Consider the following 21,413-nt stretch of genomic DNA (forward strand, 5'->3'; position numbering starts at 1 on the left):
CAATGAGCTTACAGTTTAGTAGGGTGGGAGGAAGGTGGAAAGTGAAGGAAAAGAGAGGGACATGACTAACCATAATGTGAGGTAAAATGCTTCGTAGGTGCTCACTAAATACTTGCTGGAGGAGTGAATAGATAAATGCATGGTTTGTGTACCCTTGGGAATCAGAGGCCAGAGAGATCACATCTGTGTTGGGGAATCAATTTCTGAGGTGGTATTTTGAATTGGCCTTTCAACAGGAAGTGGATATGAAGGAAATCTGGGTACAAGTGAAGAGCAGCAGGGAAGTACTGTGAGCTGGTCAGAGGACAGCGGGCCATTTCTCAGGTGGGAGCGAGTGTGTGGTAGAGGGTAAGGAGTGGGAGATAAAAATGTCTGGTCACTTCACTCAGATCTCCTCTCAGAAGTCAGTTCCTCAGAGAGAACTTGCCTCTCTTGCCCCAACCAATACACGACTATCCTGTCATTCTCTATACCCTCATCCTGGCTTACTTTTCTTGTGAGCCCTCATTACTCCTTGAAGGTATATCCACTTATTTGATTTCTGTCTGTCTTACTAGAATGTACGCCCTAGGACTTTGCTTTATGTCTGACTGTATCATTGATGCCTAGAACAGTGACATTTTAAAAGTATTTGTTAAAATAAATGTTCAAATGCATGACTTTGATTCTTAAAATCATCTTGTGAGGCAGTCGGGACAGATAGTCTTATTTTACAATGTGGAGACTGGGGCTTGGAGAGTTTGAGTGATTTGCCCAAGGCAAAGACTTGATATTAAGGTCTTTTAGCTCCAAGTTCATAGATGTCATAATTGATCACTTACATGCCCATGAAAAGTAGTCCTGGAAATTTTTTAATCTTAGGCTTTTGGACTGAATTTAATTTCATACATATTTTCTGATACTTTGTTTTTTTCAAGCCAAAGATTTCTGCAGTTATTAATTCTTTTTCTTTTCTTTTTTAAATTTTGCATCCTCTCTTCTCTGGAGAAAGCCAGTGAAAAAGAGATGTTTTCTTTTTGCTGTGTTCAGCCAGTTTCTAAGAAACATTTTTTATGAAAACTAGAGCTGCAAAATGACTTTTTCTAAGCATAATACTAACAGTTCTTAGTGTTTAAGGAGAGACAAAAAGATTTTATGCTTTTCCCAGTTTATTCTGCCACCAGGCTCAGAATTTAAAGACAATTCTTTGCTGTCATCAACCATCTGAGATTTAGGAGCAAGACCAAAATGGATTATGCATATAAAGGCTTTACATTAATTGCCACTATGACTGTCTAAACCATTTGTAGACTGGAAGAGAAAGTTGTTCTTTTCCAACTTCTTTAATATACTTCCTCTTTTCATTTTAGGAGTCCTTTTCTTATTACATTTTCCTTTCAACTCCCAATAGTTGTTTTCTTTATGTAAGAAAAATGTCATTTAGTTTTTATTTGTTCATTCACATTGTCTATTCATTAAACATTTCTTAGTTGCCTCTTTTCTGCCAGTTGTTACATTAAATGCTGGAAATTTAAAATTTAATGAGGATACAACTCCTGACCTCAATTGGAGCTCAATTTTTGGATGTCAGGCTACTCAAATAAACCATTAATTACACAATATAGTGGTGTTCATGCTCTGATCCTTTAAGCATAGCATTTTCTAGAAGCCTAAGCAGGGTCTTTAATGCAGATTGGAGCATCAGAAGAAACTTCCTGAGATGGTAATTAATGCTTGAGATGATTGTGACCAGGAGAGACATAAGCAAAATATATTTTTATGCCATATTATATCTGCTTACTAGTTTAAAAAAATATGGTTGGCCTGGGAGGGATTTTAAGTAGGGAGTGATGTAGTTAGATCTTTCTTTCTCTTTTAAAAATAGTTCAATAATTAATGGAGTCTAGGAGAGAAGTGATGGTGGTAGGAGTAAGAAGGATGGGGGAAGCAGGCAGCTTATAGGGATACTAAGGAGAGAATTTATTGTCAAGATTAATTGACTGATAGAGGGTGGTGAGTGAAGAGGTGAAGTCCTGTGTGAAGAACCCCAAGTTTCTCCCTTGAGCTAACTGTGGACAGGCAGCTACAGTTCACTGACAGAGGGGACACAGGGAGGCGAATTTGGTTGGGTTTGAGATGACAAGTTCATATCTGGACATGCCATGTTTGACATGTAGTTAGAGGTGTCCAAAAGTTAAGTGGATTACATATCAGTAGCTCAGGATCAAGAATGATTAGGTACATATTTCGGGAAGTTTGTCAATGGGAGAAAAGGAAATAATTCCTTCAAGAGAGAGATTGATTGTGAAACAAAGAGCAATGAGAGTTGTAATTTTGGGAAATAAAACATTTTAAGGGTAGGAAGAGGAAGATGGGTGAGAAAGGGTGATTAGAGAGACAGAAGACTACTAGTAGTTGACTCTTCACTCATCCTACAACGTCTGATAATTTGATAATTCTGTATTTAAACTGACTCATTTGAGTCCTTCAGAACATGGACCTCTATATTCCTGTAGGGTTTTAAAGAAGTCATCCACCTTAGTTATTATCCTTAAGAGAGGTAGAGGTATGCATTTATCTCGTCCAATGAAAAATAAAAAAAATCTGAATTTAGATATGTAAGAAATAATCTGTCACCTTGAAAGGAAGTTTGCTTACCATTATTCTAAATAGTGTGAAACATTAACGTGTCTAGAATTGAAGGTGGCATTTTTGAAACTGAAAATACATGACACTTAGCATTTGTTAGGTTGGTGCAAAAGTAATTGTGGTTTTTGCAATTATTTTTAACCTTTTAAACTGCAATTACTTTTACACCAACCTATTATTGCCATGTTGTGTCACAGAATTACATAAAATAAGACATAGACACTAAAGAGATCTTGGATCAGAACAGTGCACACTGTGCACAATACAATGGTGAGTGGCCCCTGTTTTATTCAAGGACAAAACATATAGGTATGAAAAAAAACCCAAGCAGCTGGCATTGGTAGTTAACCAAAGGAAGTTGGATATTTACAGTTCTAATTTTGCTGATGATAGTCTCTGAGTAATATAGCCCTCTTTATCGTCCCCAAATCTGTATTCTCTGTGTGATACAAGTTTAATTGTTGCACAAAATGACTGGGGCCCTGAGCTGACTGTAGGTTTGTGGGGAAGGGGGAACAAGGTGGCAGGGGATAAATATGGGGGTGGGCTAGGTCATGAGACCAAGTCTAGGGAATGTGGGAAAGTATATGCATTTATTATTCATTCATTCATTCTCTCAACAAATAGGTATTTAGGACGTGTGCAAATAAACGTCAGCTCCAAGGGCACAGATGTAGCTGAGTAAGCAGCATGCCTGTGCTCATAAGCAACTGCAATGCCAGGGAGATCAAGAAGGAAGAACAGGCAAGATGCAATTGGTTATATACACAGGCAGTTTGGAGGAGGAAAACATTATTTCAAGTAGAACCATACAGAGAAGCTTAACGGAGGGCATAGAGTTTGAACTGTAGGGAAAGTAAGATTTTAGGAGTAGTGATTCTCAACCCTGATTGACCGTCAGAATCACCTAGAGAACTTTTAAAGCCTCACTAGACCACCTGAAACACCACCGATGGCGTTAGGTTAATGCATTTTAAAAACAATTCCCTAGGTGATTCTGTTGTGCTTTCAAGGTTGAGAACCACTGAATTAAGTTATGGGAAACGTGAAATTTCTAGTCCTTTTCCAGTCCATGATTGTCTTCTATTAACTACAACCAGTTAAATAAAATACTGTTTTATAACCAATTTCTTCTTCTATGACTTATAACTTCTTGTAATTTTATTTTATTTCTTGGCATAAACAAGAAAGCGATTGGTCTTTAAAGCTTTATTTCTTTTATTTTTAAAAAGATCTTCCAAAATTATTCTGAATTATGATTCACTTCAATGTATAATGCAGCATATATTTATGATGACCTCTACTTATGAGAGAACTATTCAATTGTGCTCACTCTATCTGATAAGGTAGGCAAGTACACACATATATTTTGAAAATGAGATTTTTAAAAAAATATAAAGTTTGGGAATTAACATATTTTAAACTATCTAGAAAAGCATAATTAATAAATCATTTTCCTAGAGCATTCTGAGTCATTGTGGCTGTTATTATATGTGCCATTCAAATGTTCACAGGGAGAACTATGCTGACATGTAGAGCAAATGGAAAGCTACATAGAGAGCTTAATTGCTTTTTATTTTAGAGAACATAGATGTCCTGTAATTTTTTTAATGACATACCCACTCCAAGCAAATCAAAGCAAAACTGAATAAAGCTCTAGACAACATCACTTTAGTAGATCCAAGTTCTTCTATTATGAAGATGAAGAATCAACATCCAGTTATATTGGAAGACAATTGGTGCAAAGCAGTTAGTAATGTTCGCTTAAGATTTCTCCATTCCTAAATAATTTATTTTAGAGAGAATCATATACGAGGTCAACCGTCTTCACGGATGTCTAATGGAACCACCATACCAACTGGATTTGGTATACCACCATACCACCATACCAACAAAGACTTTTAGGTTTTTGAAATTAGCAAAATAATATTGAATTACTTCTGCAGCTACCATCATAAAAAGTATTATTTACTTTCTGTTCTTGAGGCCTGCTTTTGAGTAATTTCTTGTAGTCTTAATGTACTTTTGCTGGTTTCATGGTGAAATTTGTTTCCTGATTTGTTAGTGTATCTAAAATGATGGTGACTTTAGATATATTCTTGAGCTGTGGCATCCAGCAGACACCCACTTCCAAAAAGTTAGTCCTTGAATTTAATGGAGACCCTATTTCCATTGCCAACTCCCACAAATAAAACAGAACTATTATTGGTTTTATCCATGAAGGAAGTTTTTAAAATTATGTATGATTGTTTATAAAATTAGAACATAGCATTAATTATATTACACTTATGTGTAGCATATTAAATAGATCAGATTGTTTATTAGGGAGAAGAGCGACTGATCCTTTGTTGTTGAGCTATTAGTCACATGATACAATCTTTTGGAAGTATACAATGGATGATATTAGTATATTCACAAGATTGTGCAACTGTCTGGAAGATTTTCATTACCCTAACAAAAAGCCCTCTACTATTAGTCTTCTCCTTTAAAATATTTCATTTAATCCCTAAAATATCAGGGAGTTTTTTGTGTAAGAGAAAAATTGCTAGGGTAAAAATAAAGGTTGCTATAGCATCACTTACAGGAAAAGCTGGTATATCCAGCTTTTCTGATATCTGATACCTAGCATTTCTGTTAATCTGCTGATCTTTCACAATTAAAAAAAAGTTTATCTTCAAAAAGATAATCTCAAGATTTTGTAAGATTTTGATGTGTTTTATAGTGAAAGAAAAATTGGCCATTTTCATTATATGTTTTGCATTAAATTCAAGTATAAAAAGTATATATACATATATATGTATGTATGTATATATATACATATATGTATGTATGTGTGTGTGTGTGTATATATATATACACATTTTGTTAATGAGAATATGTGATTATGCAGAATTTCCCATTCTGTGACATCACAGGATACGGTTTTGTCCTTTGATGGTACAATCTGAGACTCGATGTCCTTGTAACTCAAACAGGTGCATATGACCTAAGAGTCTTGTTTAAATGTGATACTGTAGAAAGGCTTAAGAATAACAAATCCAAAAGAAATTTTTTTCCTGGGGTATTTTATTTTGGCTGTGATTGGAAAGGAAGTAATCTAGCAAGCTTCTGCAAAACACAGTAGGTACTAAATATTTTGTAGAATGGAGGAAAATGGCCACAGCAGTCACTATTTTCCATCCAAGCTAATTTTGGTCTTCAATTAATACCCAGTTGAGCATCTACCAACTGCATGGCCCTGTAACGTGTGCTATAGCCAAACTGGGAATTAATTTTCAAATGAAAATCACAGGGCTAGTATATTAGTATATAAATTGTAAGTATCAGCTTCTAACCTTGTAGGTAGTATTAGGAAATGCGTTTTCCTGGAGTCTGATAATCGAGTCCTTTACAACAGCTTCCTTCCTATTCATCAGAACCAGCTGCAAAGGACAGGCTTTAGTTTATTTTTTTTCAGCATGGAACCACAAACTGGTATGACTGATTTTTTTCCTTTGGTTAAACAGATAGACTGTTGACTTATCAAGTGACAAGGTAATTTGTTTTGCCCTTTAGCTATTTAACCACTTAGCCATAGTTTCTCATGTGATACACCCCATATGATGATTTTTCTGGGGTTGGACTGGTGTTTTGCAAGCACACCAGGCAGCCAGACAAACCATGGTTAAGAGCACCAGACGCAACTGGGTTTTTAAAATTAAAGTGTGGACACTAATAAAGAATGGGTTGGAAATGAAAGAGGAATTCTGGAAATTCCAACAGAGAGAATGGAAACAACCCTTTCTTTTTCATTCATAGTTGATATCTGTCTTCCTTTACTTTCTTTTTTTATTAGTTTCAGGTGTATAAAACAAAATAATAGTTAGACATTTACACCCCTCACAAAGTGGTAACCCCCCTCCCCCAATCTGCTACCCCTCTGACATCGTATGTAGCTGTTGTAGCTCCACTGACTCTATTCCTTATGCTGTGCTCCACATCCTGTGACCATATATATATATACATATATGTATATATATGTATATATGTATATATATATGTGTATATATATATATATATATATATATATATACACACACACACATATATATACACATACACACACAGACACACACACACACACAGTTGACAGTCATTATTATTCAGCTTCAGCTTCAGGTGTACAGCACAGTGGTCAGGCATCTACACCGTCCATGAAGTGGTCTCCCTAATAAGACAAGTGCCCATCTGACACACTACAAAATCTTTACAACGTTATTGATTATATTCTCCAAACTGTCTTTTGTATTCCCGTGGCAATATTGTGGCTACCAATTTGTTTTTTCTAATCCCCTTACCTTCTTCCTCATCCTCACCCCCCTCCCAACTAGCAACCCTCAGTTTTTCCTCTGTGTCTCTGAGACTAGTCCTGTTTAGTTTGCTCATTTATTCAGTTCTTTAGATTCCGCATATAAGTGAGATCATATAGTATTTGTCTTTCTCTGTCTGACTTATTTCACTTAGCATAATATTCTCTAGGTCCATCCATATCATTGCAAATGGTAAGATTTCCTCCTTCTTTATGGCTGAGTAATACTCCATTGTATAAATGTACCGCAGTTTCTTAATACAGTTGTCTACCAATGGGCATTTTGGCAACCCTCATTGTTAAAAGGTCAACAAGGAAAATTGTTTTCACTGAACAGTTATATTTTTCAAAAGAAGGTATTTAAAAAAGTTTTTATCTTGTTGTAGGCATGTTTGACCTATTTCTATCATATCGGTGTTGATTCTACACTTTCTTTGTGGTGTAGACTACATCTATTTTTAAATGATTTGCTTGATCATTGATTTGATCTGATTGGTTTGATCTGATGTACTAATTGATCAGTCATGAACTTACCACAATGTCAACAAATAAACAAACAGGCAAACAAACAGATTAACTTTTTGGAGTGCTGGAAGGTGGTGGATTTTATTCTTTATAACATTGGCGTGAATATCTATCACTGTATTTTTCCAGAAACATTGATTATGATTTTAGGTATAGAACTTACAATACAGGAAACAAAAATAATGTCTATTTCTGAACAAATTGGAATCTATATATTAAAAACAAATTCTGGCTCTAGGATGGTTAACAAAGAAAGGCACTGTCTTTTGAGAAATAATAATTCCTGATTTCATCCTCTTGCCAATTGGAGGTCTCAACCACTTGAGAGATGATTATTTCTCATTTAGCTTACACCTACGTTTCATAAAACTTCTCAATAAAGCAATTGAAATAAATATAATGTATTATAGTGGATTCTGTCAAAAGACAATTAAATATGTATGTAGGATATTGGGAAAGAAGTTATTAGAACTGGGTAAATATAAATAATAATTAGCCTTATTATACAAATAAAAGTCTGATGACATTACCAAATTGTTCTGAAATCACTGGTAGTTTATTTTCAGAAGCTTAGGTAGGGCTAACTAGCCAATGTGATAGTCTTTAGATCATCATGTGGTCTTTTATAATTATGGCCTCCATATAATTTATTAGCCAAATCAGGTTAATTTTGAGACTAACAGTGGCCATTAATAATTATGTGGGGACATCAAATATATATTGGGACTTCCCCAGACAAACATTTAATTGTATAATTAAAAAATAACGTACTACTCTGAAAATCAGTGACACTGTTGATATTTTAGAACCAAATTTGTTTGTGAAAAATCAATTTTAATTATAAAATATGGCAATCCCATATGTAACTCAATAGTCAGTGACATGTGTTATTTAGGATGGGAAGCAGGTAGGTCTGGTGGAGTGCTGAGATCAAGTTGAGGTAAGTATTGGACTAAAATAGGAAGAGGGATATAGGCAGACTTTTCTACCATTGGCTTGCTAGAACCAGAAAATATTAGAATGAAACCTTATAGCCCTATTTTTATCTCCTTGTTACATGGGATAAATAACATTTCTTCTGAAGCTTTCACCCAGTTTATATTTTAGGATGAACTATATGGAGTGTTTGAATTTGGCTGAGTCCTGCTCTTTGGTGTCAACCAAGGCATTTGATCATAAATGTGTCAGTTGAGTTCCTAATGTCATCCCTTTGCCATAACCTGCTTTTATCCCCTATGGCTTAGAACAGAGTGGGGAGGCAAGTGATAATATTTAAATATATTCATATGAGGCTTATGTTAAGCAACATACTTCTTTCCAAACATTGGTCAAAAGTCAAATTTTAAGCCAGCTTTGTGGTTGTGATAGAATAGTCTCTTGTTCAGCAAATATTCAACCCCCCTCCACATCCTGTTGTGGGTGAAGTACACTTCCCCTTAATTGATTTCGGGCTCAGCTGTATGCCTTTTCTGCCAGTGGGATATTAGTAGCCATTAAGTGAGCAAAGGCTTGTGTGGTAGAGCTTGCTCTTGGCCATCACATGAGAAGAACTTCCTCTAGGTAGGTGTTTCCTCTTCAACTTAGGCTTCTGAATGAATATCTATCTATCTATCTCTATCTCTATCTCTATTTCTGTCTCATCTATCATCTATCTCAGATATGAACCCAGTCTGCTGAGGAGCCTACCTCAGCAGGATCTGCAGACAAAAACAGAGCTGCTCAGTTCTGTCCGGACTAGAGAGGCCCATTTGTGGCCAATGTATAGACTTGTGAGCATGAGAAGAAATACTTACTGTTATGTTCTGTTGAGTTTGGGGGTGGGTTGTTAATTAGCATTATTGAGCCAATAACTAATACAGTAGTGCCTTGGTATCATTTTAACTCTCATATTAAAAGAAGCTTCTGGCACTTAGACTCCTGTTTTGTTTTTTGTAGTCATTCTAAGAATGACAGGTGCTACTAAAGCTTCTGAATGCTCCTAGAATCTCTCTGCAAACCATTCTCATACTCGTATATACCAGTTAATATTGCCAAACAGCTCATCAAGTTCAAGTACTATCTAAAGCTCTTGATACTTAAAACCCGATCCTTATTTAAATTATCATTATTAATTCCTCTTCTCGGAAAGATTAATTGAAAAATATTTGGAGGAAAACAAGGATTTATTAAGAAGCCAGTGAATTAACATCAAGTAGGGGAATTAAAGATTATCAAAATTTTGGGCTTGAGATTTCTTGAGGGGCCTGTTCAAAAGTAAGTTGGGGAAAGCTTCTAATCCCCTGTGGCACCTCCTACTTGAGCGCCCAACTAAGTAGCCGCATAGCTCTGAACAACTCACCCAAACCCTATGTCTCATTGAGCTCATCCGTGAAATGAAGAGGTCAGACACAAAGCTCTTTGAGGGTCCTCTGTTTTAAAGATCTATATGTTCATGTTTCCACAAGTGTGGTCAAATTTGTATGAAGTATTTAGGTAAACTCTCACCCTTGGGATTCCACCCCAGGTTGACTTCCAGGTAGCCGGTGTATGTGGTTCACGGCCCCCACTATGAGAAATATTAATGCCCATGGAAAGAAGGGGTATAAAGTAGATATAATTTTCATCAAAAACATGTTTTAAAGCTCTTTCCTCTCTGTGGGCCACCAGAAGAAGTTACAAAGCAGAGGACTTGGTTTCTGCTCTCATAAAGCCTGCAGTATCATGATGTGCTGAAGAAAATCCACTATTTGGAGAACATGCTATGAGAGAAGAAAGATGCTAAGACCCTGTCTTTGGCTTATTCATTTAGGTTTATTTTTCATATATCTAATACAGAAACTTCTATTTCATTCATTGTTGACTAATCCATTCACTCAGCAATGAGCATTTCTAATGTACCTACTGTATGCTTTCTTATTGGGGCAAGGAAGATGGGTAAGAGATGGTTTCTATCGTCCAGGAGCTTACAATCCACTGTGAGAGAGATCTACTGAAAGGAGAGAGACCAGCTTAGAGGTTTGCACAAGGGCTGTGGGGAGGAGGCGCGCTGGCTGCCTACCTGAGCAGGAGTCGAGAGTGAGGAGAGGTGATGTCAAGAACTACTTCTCAGAGAAGGTGATGCCTAAATTGAGTTTTGAAGAATGAACAGGAGCAAAGTAAACAAGATGAGCCAGGCTGGGAGGGAATTTTTGCGGGCGAATGATTTCTTCTGTGGCTTGATACCTGCTTTTCTGTAGGCAGAGCTTATTCTCAATGTTTGCTAGAAGCCACATGGCAAAGCTATGTCTGGTTTTGGTTTGTATGTCCCTGTTATCAATAAAGAGCTGTAGGAGATTGAATGTGGATGATCATAAGGAAGAAATAAAGAGAAAGTGAAAACTAAAAGGTCATCAAAGGAGAAAGAAGGCCCTTCTGAAAAACATAAGGAAGGAATGTTCTCTTTGGTAAACGCATAGAATTTGTTTTCTGGTTTATTAAATAAATTGATAACTTTAGATTAACAGAGAATAGTGTGATCAAAGTTTTCCCCAAAAGACATTCTACTTTGTGCATTATAATTTCATAGGATATAGTGTATTTCTATACATGGCAAGTTGATTTTTATATACTCGTACTATTGCAGTTAAGAGTTTTCTATTGAAAGTCATCTATAGAATGCATGTTTATTTGTGTCTAGTTTTTAGAAGTCTAGCAAAATCTGTCACAACATATACATTACTTGTGATACTTGCTTTCAATTGCTATTCAAGCGTTCAACACTGGATGTGAAATTAAGGCCCATGAAGGTAAAAGGAGGCTAGACCAGAATTAGAACCCAGGTCACCTGACCTACAGTCCAGTACTCCTTCATAATGCACCTGCTTTTCTTACCCGAGAACTCTCAACATTATTTAATTAATCGAGCAAATATTTTTGGGCTGGGTACTGTGCAAGTCACAGTTATTATGTTATACTCTCTAAACACACATCGCTTATTTCACTGTAATTCCCCATCTTTTTATTGTATCTGATCAGGTAATAGTTCTTTATTTTATCCTGCCCAGAAATCACGTTAATATAAACTGGACTTCGTTTATGCCTGGTCAGACAAACTATAATACTCAAAATATTACTCAGTTACATATTTTTAACCGAAATGGTCTGGTATAGAATGGAATGGAACATGATAGAAGATTCGTAAATCAACATTGTGCTCATTAATAGGGCTTCTGTCCCACATAATTGAAGCTGTTTTTGATATGAAGAAAATACCAGGTTTATGACTTTTTGTGTCCATTGAATATGGTGATAAATAGTATTTGCTGTGTGTTTGATCACAATGATGTGTTTTCTGACCTCAAGGAGTTCAGTTCACAGAAATATTCACTGAGTTTTGGGAGACAATATTCACTTATAAAATACATGGATTGTTAAATTAGTAAGTTAGATATAGCAAGTATATAGGCACTATGTCAGAATTATAGGCACTAAACTCTACATTTTATGCAGGCAGAAACCATATCTGCCCCATGTATCGCTCTGGCATTTAGCATGATGTCTGATACAGAGTAGGTGAGCTTAATAAGCATTTCTTAAAGGAGGAATTGAATAAATACGTGAACAACTGCCCTTTATTGTTAGTAAACTGAAGGAATTCAAAGAAGAGAGAGATGAGGGAGGGAGTGAGAAAGGATTAAAGAGGGAGAGGGAGAGATGGAAAGAAGAGAGGGAGAAGAGAGGAGAGAGGAGAGATTGAGGACCGAAAGCTGGAATGATCAGAAAAGGCTTAAGGCCAGATAAAGCTTATTAAAAATGGTTGCCTCGGTGATAGAATCACATTGATTTACAAATGTTCTTCTTTCTATGTTTTTGTATTTTAAAGGTTTTAATGTCAAAAGTATTTAATGCTAATGACATTTATTATCTTTAAGAATACTGGCCCTGCACACGAGCTGGAAGGATGAGTAGGGTGTGGACAAAGAAGGGGAAGGCGAGAATTTCAGGAGGGATGCATGGCAGTAGCTAAATACAGAAATGGAAAAGCACAAGTATGTTTGGAAGGGCTGGCTGGAAGGGAGAGAAGGAGGAGATGAGTCAGGTAAGCTTTGAGGGGTCAATTACGGGACCAGAATTTGCCTTAGGTGTGCTTGAGGTACCATCTATGCAGATCAATTTCAGGACCCGAGATAAGTCCTGGTTCTCTACAAGTTACCCTTAGTTACTGACTCATTTGTGGAGTTCAATTTTATGGAGTTCAATTTCATTATGGAGATCAATTTTAATAATTGAAATCTCTCATCCTCATAAAATGAATATTTCTTTCAGATTGCTTGGTATGAGTCATTTCCATTTTAACATGAATGAAGAATTTGAGAGCAGATGCTGGTATTTACATAGGCCAAGAAAGCATGAAAACAAATAAAACGTGAAGGCATTGCTGGATAGGGTAAAGATCCAAAAAGGGATCATGTACACATCATCTTCTTCATAGTATAGTTGTCTTCTCCTGAGACACTGGGAGCAGCGAAGGCCAGCAGTGGTGGGAATGGAAGGTGTCTGGGAAGGACGCATGAGTTCTTTTTATACTTAGGTTCCCCAGAGATTCACCTGCTTCACTCCAATTACTTTATTGTTGGCTTTGACCTTGCATGGTGCAATGGAAAGATCTTAGGTTTGCACTTGGGTTATAGCTCTGACTATAGAGACAGCTCTGTTGCTTACTCATTTTATGATAGTGGTGAAACTCTGTAACATCTCTGAGCCTCAGTTTCTCCATCTCTAATAAAAGAAGAGTACAGTTCTTTGGTAGGATTTTATATGGGTGATCGGATACAACTAGAAGTGTCTGACACACACCTTTCCCCTTCTGAGGTTAGCCTCTATAGGCATATTTCACCTTGAAGATTTGTTTTCCTTTTTTGCTTCAGCTTAGTGAAAATTCAAGACCCTTAAAAAGATCATTTATAGACTAGAGCCCATAAAAATGTGCGTTTTAAACAATATGCATTAGGAAATATCAATCACTTTATGTTCTAACAAACAACAATCAGAAATATTGTGTGACAAAGCACTTTTCCCCTTTGCTAAGCAACAGTCTATTATGTTTCACATTTACATTCAGTACAAATAGACTTGTTACTTCTTGGTGCAATCACTGATTGCTACAAACCAGGATTTATGATCTTTCTGTTCTCTGCACATTAAGTTTCTTCAGCATTTTATAGATGTCTGTTATAGTCTAACTTGGGTTATTTTTTGTGGATGAATTTACTTGCATTGTTGGTATTGTATTTCAAGAAATGACATGGCTTTAAGTGGCAGGAAGAGGGACCTCTCTTCATCCTGGAGAGCAGGCTAGCGCTAGCCTCACCCGTGATGTAGAGGTATGAAATGACGTATCCTCATATTGTCCATTCAGATCGAGGTAACCTTAAGTCACCTCAGTCCTGGCAAGTTCCACTTCCCCTGAGCTCTCAGTCCACTGGCTCAGGCAGCCTGGTGTGACCTACTCAGAAGCTAGAAAGAAACTGAAAAATATGGATCAGATCATATAATTCCCTTCATTAAGTTCCTTCATTGGCTTCCCATTGGATTAGAATAAAATCCAACTCCTTACAATGGCTTACAAATTCCTACCTCAGCTGTTCTTGCTTATTTTTCTCATGTCATGCCTAACCATTCTTCCCTACTCTCACTAGCTCTAGGCACTCCGAGCATCTTTCTGTTGCTCGAATATGCCAAATTCATTCCAGCTTGGGATGGCACTTCTTGTTTTCTCTGCCTAAAACATTGAATTCATGAGCACCTACCTTCCTGTTACTCAATCTCACTCAGTTCAATGTCATTTTCTTCCACAGCTGTTTCTTACCCCCAGGCTAACTTGCTCTTACCCCTTAACTCTCCAACACATCCCTGTGGTTTATTTGTCACAGCACCGATCGCTTTCTCAAGTGATACTTCTTATGCTTTAACTTGTTTATTAACAATGTTCCCCCCACAGAGTGCAAGTTCAATGATAGTAGGGGAGTTGTCTGTGCTGTTTGCTGTTGCATCTCTACTGCCTGCAGTGGTGTCCAGACCATAGTCAGGTGCTCAGTACACATTTAAAGATTGATTTGTGAAAACAAAGAACATAGGTATGGAAAATGGTCAGACATGAGGTTTGAAGTGATCACCATTATATTCATAGATATGGAACGCATATTCTGTCCGCAGTTATTAGTGATTTAAGAATAAATTGACTAGGTCAATTCACAAATTGTGTAAACAGATTTAAAGTTTGTTTTCCCTTTTCCTGAATACAACACTGCCCAATGCTGCAAAATAAGATTGTGTATGTGTATGTCTGTACCCAGTTTCTAAGTAGTTTCGCTCCAACTCTTGGTATCCATGCAATGTTGGTCTAGACCTGGCTCCCAGACCATCCCAGGCAAAGGAACTTGAATCAGAGACCCCCAAATAAAGATTTTATTACTGTTAAGCCTCACAGTTCTTTCTTCAAATAATTGGGACTTGATGACAATAGTAATTTTCTAAATCTTCAAGTGTATGTCAACAAGAACTATTTTTGAAAGTGAGCTCTAAATCTATTGTATGATTCAGAGCTTCCTTAATTTAAACCTTAACATGCCCTTGGTAACATATAGACTCCTTTAGTCAAAGTAACTATCCTCGGTATAAGTTGCTGGCATGATGATTTATTCTGCAAATGGGTGAAGGAAATTACGAAGAACCTTGCTCCCAAGGTTGCTGTCACTAAGCCTTGAGGGTTGGCAGTGAAGGACGCAGGCTCCAGGATGCAGTGTCCCCAGTGGAAACACCATACAATAGACCTGAGATCCCAGCCTTCCTAGCCTATCTCTTGACTTCTGACTGCAGAAATAACTTGATGCAGGCGCTGACATTCTTTCATGATAAAGGCTTGCAGGAAGGATTAAAATGCTTTATTAGACGGGAAGAGCAGAAACTCTCATTTGATGTTTACTCACCATGGAAATAGAATTCACTTTATTCTGTAGACTTCACAGGGAATGAAGAAGATGGGATATGTATAGAGACTTGCCCTTCCTTTTTAGATGGTTTAATTTAACAAAAATGAGACTGCATTTTAAAAAATTGCTCCTTAAAATAGATGAATCTGGAATGAGCATTTGATGGAGCATAACATTTGCTTTTGACTGATATGTACCCATCAACATCACTGAAATCCAAAGTAAAATACAAAGGACAGCTAATTCCTCAAGGATGTTTTAGTTTCATATGCCTAATACATGATTATTATGAGTTTTGTCTGTGCTGTAAGGGGTAAAACATCAATCTTTTTTTTTTTTCCTTGAAATATCAGCATTTTAGTAATGCATTTTAATATAATATCAGATACTGTCATTCATGATATATTTAAAGTCTGGTGACTCTAAAAGCTATTAGGGGGTTAGTTAGACTTCAAATGTTACCCTGTATTAAGAGCTATAGATTGTTGTTGAGTTTTATTTGTATTCCATTGCTTTTCTTCTTCCCCATTGCCATCTAAATTTTTCCAACCTACTCTTATTCCATTTCAGTAGGATTTTTGTTTTCAGAACAATAGTTAAAAAATGGAACTCACAAACTTAATTTAATTTGAAAAAAATGTATTAATTTGATGCATTAGGAAAAAAATGTAAAAGTCCAGATATTCTATCTTAGCTATCTATCATTCACCTTTTTTTATCCTAGGAGAATCAAAGTTTTCTTTAATTTCATTTTCATCTTTAATTTTATGAAGTGACTATTTAATGAAGCTTATAGGTTACTCCTGAAGCCTTGTTTTATTCTTAAAATGGACTGTTTAGTTTGGTTATTTGGATGATGGCTTTGATTTGGAGATTCCAAGGCCACAGAATGTGGAGACAAGTTCCCATTTTTTACTTCTTTCTTTCCTCTTACCCTGATGAAGCATCTGGAAAATTAGTACCTTGTCACAAGAAGGAGCCACAGCAGGAAAATGTCAAATATTATTGTTAATTGCATATGGTTGATGAATACATATTTGATGGGAAAGATGATTTGATTTGGAGCTCTTAAACTGCAAACAATCTAAAGTAAAGATTCGTAGAATGATTTGATTTTTTTTTCAGATTTAATCCATGGCTGGCATTGTGAAAAACCATTCATACATAGTTATTTCCTAACATCTCTGGAAGAGATGCACAACAAGACAGATAGTAACAAGGGTTGGAGAGGCTGTGGAGAAAAAGGAACCCTCATTTGCTGTTGGTGGGAATGCAGATTGGTGCAGCCGTTATGGAAGGCAGCGTGGAGGTTCCTCAAAAAATTACGAATAGAATTGCCATATGACCCAGCAGTCCCTCTCTTGGGTATCTATCCAAAAAATCTGAAAACATTTATACATAAAGACACGTGTGCTCCAATGTTCATTGCAGCTTTGTTTACAGTGGCCAAGACATGGAAACAACCAAAATGTCCTTCGATAGATGAATGGATAAAGAAGTTGTGGTATATATACACAATGGAATACTATTCGGTGGTAAGAAAAGATGATATAGGAACATTTGTGACAACATGGATGGATCTTGAGAGAGTAATGCTGAGCGAAATAAGTCAGACAGGAAAAGCAGAGAACCATATGATTTCACTGATATGTGGTATATAAACCAAAAACAACAAAAGAACAAGACAATCAAATGAGAAACAAAAACTCATAGACACAGACAATAGTTTAGTGGTTGCCAGAGGGTAAGGGGGGTGGGGAGTGGGAGATGAGGGTAAGGGGGATCAAATATATGGTGATGGAAGGAGAACTGACTCTGGGTGGTGAGCACACAATGGGATTTATAGATGATGTAATACAGAATTGTACACCTGAAATCTATGTAATTTTACTAACAATTGTCACCTCAATAAATTAAAAAATATTTAACTATATTAATAAAAAAAAGAAAGAAAAACAGACTTTATGTTGTATTCAGCAAATCTCTTGCCTAAATAACTGAAAAAGGACTCTAGTGCAGGGTTTATTTTTCTTTTTCTAGGAAAGAAACAGAAACTACACCTTACTTCCTGCTGAAGAAGTGACACAGCAGACAGATTTCATGCCCCTTTGAAATGAACTCAGTCCAGGACTCAAATTTTAAAGAAAACTATATGCTCCGTCAATTTATAGGACATGAAGCAAGGAAATGAATGGATTCTTGCTAAAAAGTGAAAATCTTGATAAAGCACAAGTTATTTCAAATTGTCCTCACTTCAGTAGACAGTAGAAGTAGGAATTTCTGTCACTTTGTGAACTGTCCCATCTTTCAAGTTCTAGTACTAGAACATTCCCATAATGTTGGTATCTGGTTATTTTCCTGATGATATCCTGTTCAACCTAGTGACCTTGAGGCCCTCCAATAGTAGAATCACCTTTCATGTCTGTTATGGAGCAGTCACAACATGTGTGAAATCATGCATTAAGTTCTTAATTTGTACTTAAAGAGGAAGGAAGGGTCTCATAAATTCAGTCTAGTCTATAACCCCCTACCTATAGGAACTTAATCTTCTTCAATGGCTTGAGTTCCCCACTCAGTGTTTTCTCACCTTTAAACCGCACCAATTTCCCTAGAAGGCTAATATTATTTCTTTCTCCACACTAGAAAGATAACCAAAGAATAACAATCCCTCAACTTCTCTTAAACTGTTAAGGAGGATGTCCCCATTCTTCCCCAAGAATCCCTTACCCTGAGGTGGAAAAGTTGCAAATCACATGATATACCTTGTGATAATAATGGATCAGTATTGCTCTGGGCATCCCTCATTGGCTGTCATTATCGTAGGGCTTAGCATCCAAGTGGAGCCTGTTTCCTTTGGCAGTGGCTCTCCTGGCAGCCTTCTAAACTGGTGGTGTGGTCCCTCTACACTTAGCCAGCTCTGAGTGTTTCTCTCTACCCTCCCCACTAGAAGGTTATTTATAGTGGTGTTTCTTTTGAGGATTCACTCCCTAAAAACAAAATCATTCCAAACACTCTTCAGTTGTATTAAGGAAGCATATCTATCTATCAAGAAAATAAGATATCCGACTAGAAGAAATAGCAATTCCATTCAAAATAGAGTAAGGGTATTTTATCAATGAAGAAACAGAGATATTTCACAGAAACAAAGGCAGGATGTACATCTGGACATAGAGAAAAAAAATAGACCTGAGAGCAGGAGTGCCAGCAAAAATCAAGAAACTTCCTTGTCATACCCTGTCTATTTTCGTAGGTCTCTTGTCTGTCCTTTGCTACAGACACAGTTTTGTTGGTCATCACTATACACTGCCTGAGAATGGTTGCCCCAACTTCTAAGTTTATGAGAACACCTAGATCCAGAGGCCATTTATAACTGCTTCTCGGTTTCTCTGTCTTAGTTTAAAATCCGGAGAAAGAGAATTTGTCTCAGTCCATAGACTGAACCTTGGCTTCATCCAGGGTGGTCAGGGTTCTAAAATGTGACAGAAACAACCCTATTGTCTGAGGCTGGCTGTGGGAGTGGTGAGCTATTGGAAAGAAAATATAGGATAGACAGGTTTGCTGCTTAAAGTGTACACTCTGAAGACAATTTGGTGTTCTGATCCTTGGTACCCATTAACTCATTTATTTCAAAGAAGGACACCCATCTGATGAGTTTCCTTTGCCTTAGAGAGTGTGCCTTATTAGTCGAGAATGCTCTCACCCTCCAGTCATTTCGATATGAAGAGATCTTGATAACAGTTTCCAAAGTTCTCTTCAAACATTCAAACCATAGGGTACAAGGACACTTCCAGTTAAGGCCAGGGTGTCACAAAGTAAATATGCAAAGTGGATTCTAATAAACACCTAGGTTAGGTCTGTAAGAATCTCATAATTAGGAGGTTGATATCAGAATCTCTATCTCAATATACTAGAAGTATAATTACTATCTTCTTCTGAGTATTCAACTGGAGGAAATAGTATTATTTCCTAGGGCTGCTGTAATACAGTGACACAAACTGGGTGGCTTAAAACAACAGAACTTTATTATGTTGAGGTTAGAAGTCTGAAATCAAGGTGTCAGCAGGATTGGTTTCTCTGGAGAAACTGAGGGAGAATCTGCTCCGTTCCCCTCTCCCAGCTCTGACAGTTCTCAGCAATCCTTGCTATTCCTTGGCTTATAAGATAACATCACTCCAATGTCTGTTCTGCCATCACATGGCATTCTCTTTGTGTCTGTGTCCAAATTTCCCTCTCAGTCATTGGATAAGGGCTTCATCTTATTAACTTGATTACATCTGCGAAGACTTCATTTGCAAATAAGGTCACATTCATTTGTAATGGCGGTTGGGATTTGAACATATCTTTTTGGGAGACACGTTCACTCAACCCACAGTACTTTATCTTCTGGCTCCCCCAAAAGTGATGTTCTTCTGACATGAAAAACACATTCACCCTATTCCAACAGCTCCCTTATCTCATTCTAGTATTAACTCAAAGTCTCAAATCTCATCTCCTAATTCATTTAAATCAGTTTTAGATGAGACCCAGAGTATGGTTGATCCTTGGGCAAAATTCCTCTCTATCTTTGGACCTGTGAAACCTAGAAAGCAAGTTACTTATTTTTAAAATACAGTGGTGGGACAGGTATAATATAGACCTTCTCATCCCAAAGGGAAAAAAAGAGGAAGGTATAAAGGGGTTACTATTTTGGATGGCAGCCCAAGCCGACCAATACAGGGAGGATCTGTTCCTCGCTTGTCTCCTAGCTTTGGTAGTTGCTGACAATCTTTGGTGTTGATTTGTAGATGTATTACTCCAATCTCTCTGCTTTTGTCATCATGGGGTGTGTATCTGTATCTGTGTCCAAATTTCCCTCTTTAGACAAGGATACCAGTCTTTACATTAGGGCTCTCCTAATTCAGTATGACCTTGTCTTAACTTGATTACATCTGCAAAGACCCTATTTTCAAATAAAGTCACATTCACTGGAACCGAAGACTAGGACTTGTGCATTTCTTTTTAGGAGGCACAGTTCAACCCACAACAGAAACCTTGTTTCAAGGGCACATCCAGCTCCCTTACTGTGTGTTGGGAGAGGCAGTCCACCAAGTGGCCTGGTGCACATCCTGAGTGAATATGCTTAAATATAAGCCTAATGTGCTCTAATCCGGAGCCATTTCTGTAGTGAGCTGGGTAGGCAATTACGGCAACTCCAGTGCCACAACTATCGTGACAGCTGTCTCCCTGACAACAGGGACTGACTTGTTTACTGCTTGCTATAAAAGTTGCTGAGCCCTTACACCTGAGTTCCTCAACTGTGGTGCAACCCACTCCAAGTGTAGCTGCAGTCTAGGACTTTGCATCACTTTGTGGGACATGGGGCAAGGGAAACAGTGCTGCCATGCTGAGACTCCTGCTTGTCTGCTGGGCTGGCAGGTACAGACTCTCTTGCTCTGATCCACTGTCCCATTGTCTACTTTTGGCAACTGCAGAGTTATGACAAGCCAATCTCCTTGTGTGCTAGTCATCTCCTTCGGAATCTTGTTACTTTGGCCATCCTCTGTGAGGTTGGAGCTCTTCCCCAACAACAGGCCATTCGCTCTTTTCCAGTTCTGAGCCTTTACAGGTAGCGTTTCTTCACCTGGGCTGTCCTTGCCCAGGACTTCATGCCCGTGCCGTAGCACAGGGACCTGCACAGAGTGGGACCCCATGCTTGGTTAGTGCTCTGCTCTTTCTGTCTTTAGTTCTTAATGTTTGAGTAAGGGGCTCTGCATTCTTTTTTGGTATTGGGCCCCTCAAATGATGTCACTAGCTCTGCTTTCCCGGTGGTCAGGTTGTAGTTTTTCAAGGCTTGACTTAAAAGTAATACTTGATTGCTTCCCTCCTCTCTCCACCACTCCCTAGTCCTTGCTCGTGCTCCGGTTGCTATGCAGAATTGCAGCTGTCCTACGGAAATCATATCCATTTTAATTCCACAGAGCACA

The 21,413-nt window shown here is 37.5% G+C and overlaps 1 pseudogene; it reads right to left on the reverse strand.

The window, feature by feature from the left end:
* LOC109461098 (eukaryotic translation initiation factor 4E transporter pseudogene) overlaps window positions 1-21,140 on the reverse strand; it is a 113,332-nt pseudogene extending 92,192 nt beyond the window's left edge.
* Between the last annotated feature and the right edge of the window lie 273 nt (window positions 21,141-21,413).

This window comes from Rhinolophus sinicus, chromosome 2 (genome assembly GCF_057876585.1).
Source record: "Rhinolophus sinicus isolate RSI-liver-muscle chromosome 2, RSI-T2T, whole genome shotgun sequence".
Classification (NCBI taxonomy): Eukaryota; Metazoa; Chordata; class Mammalia; order Chiroptera; family Rhinolophidae; genus Rhinolophus; species Rhinolophus sinicus.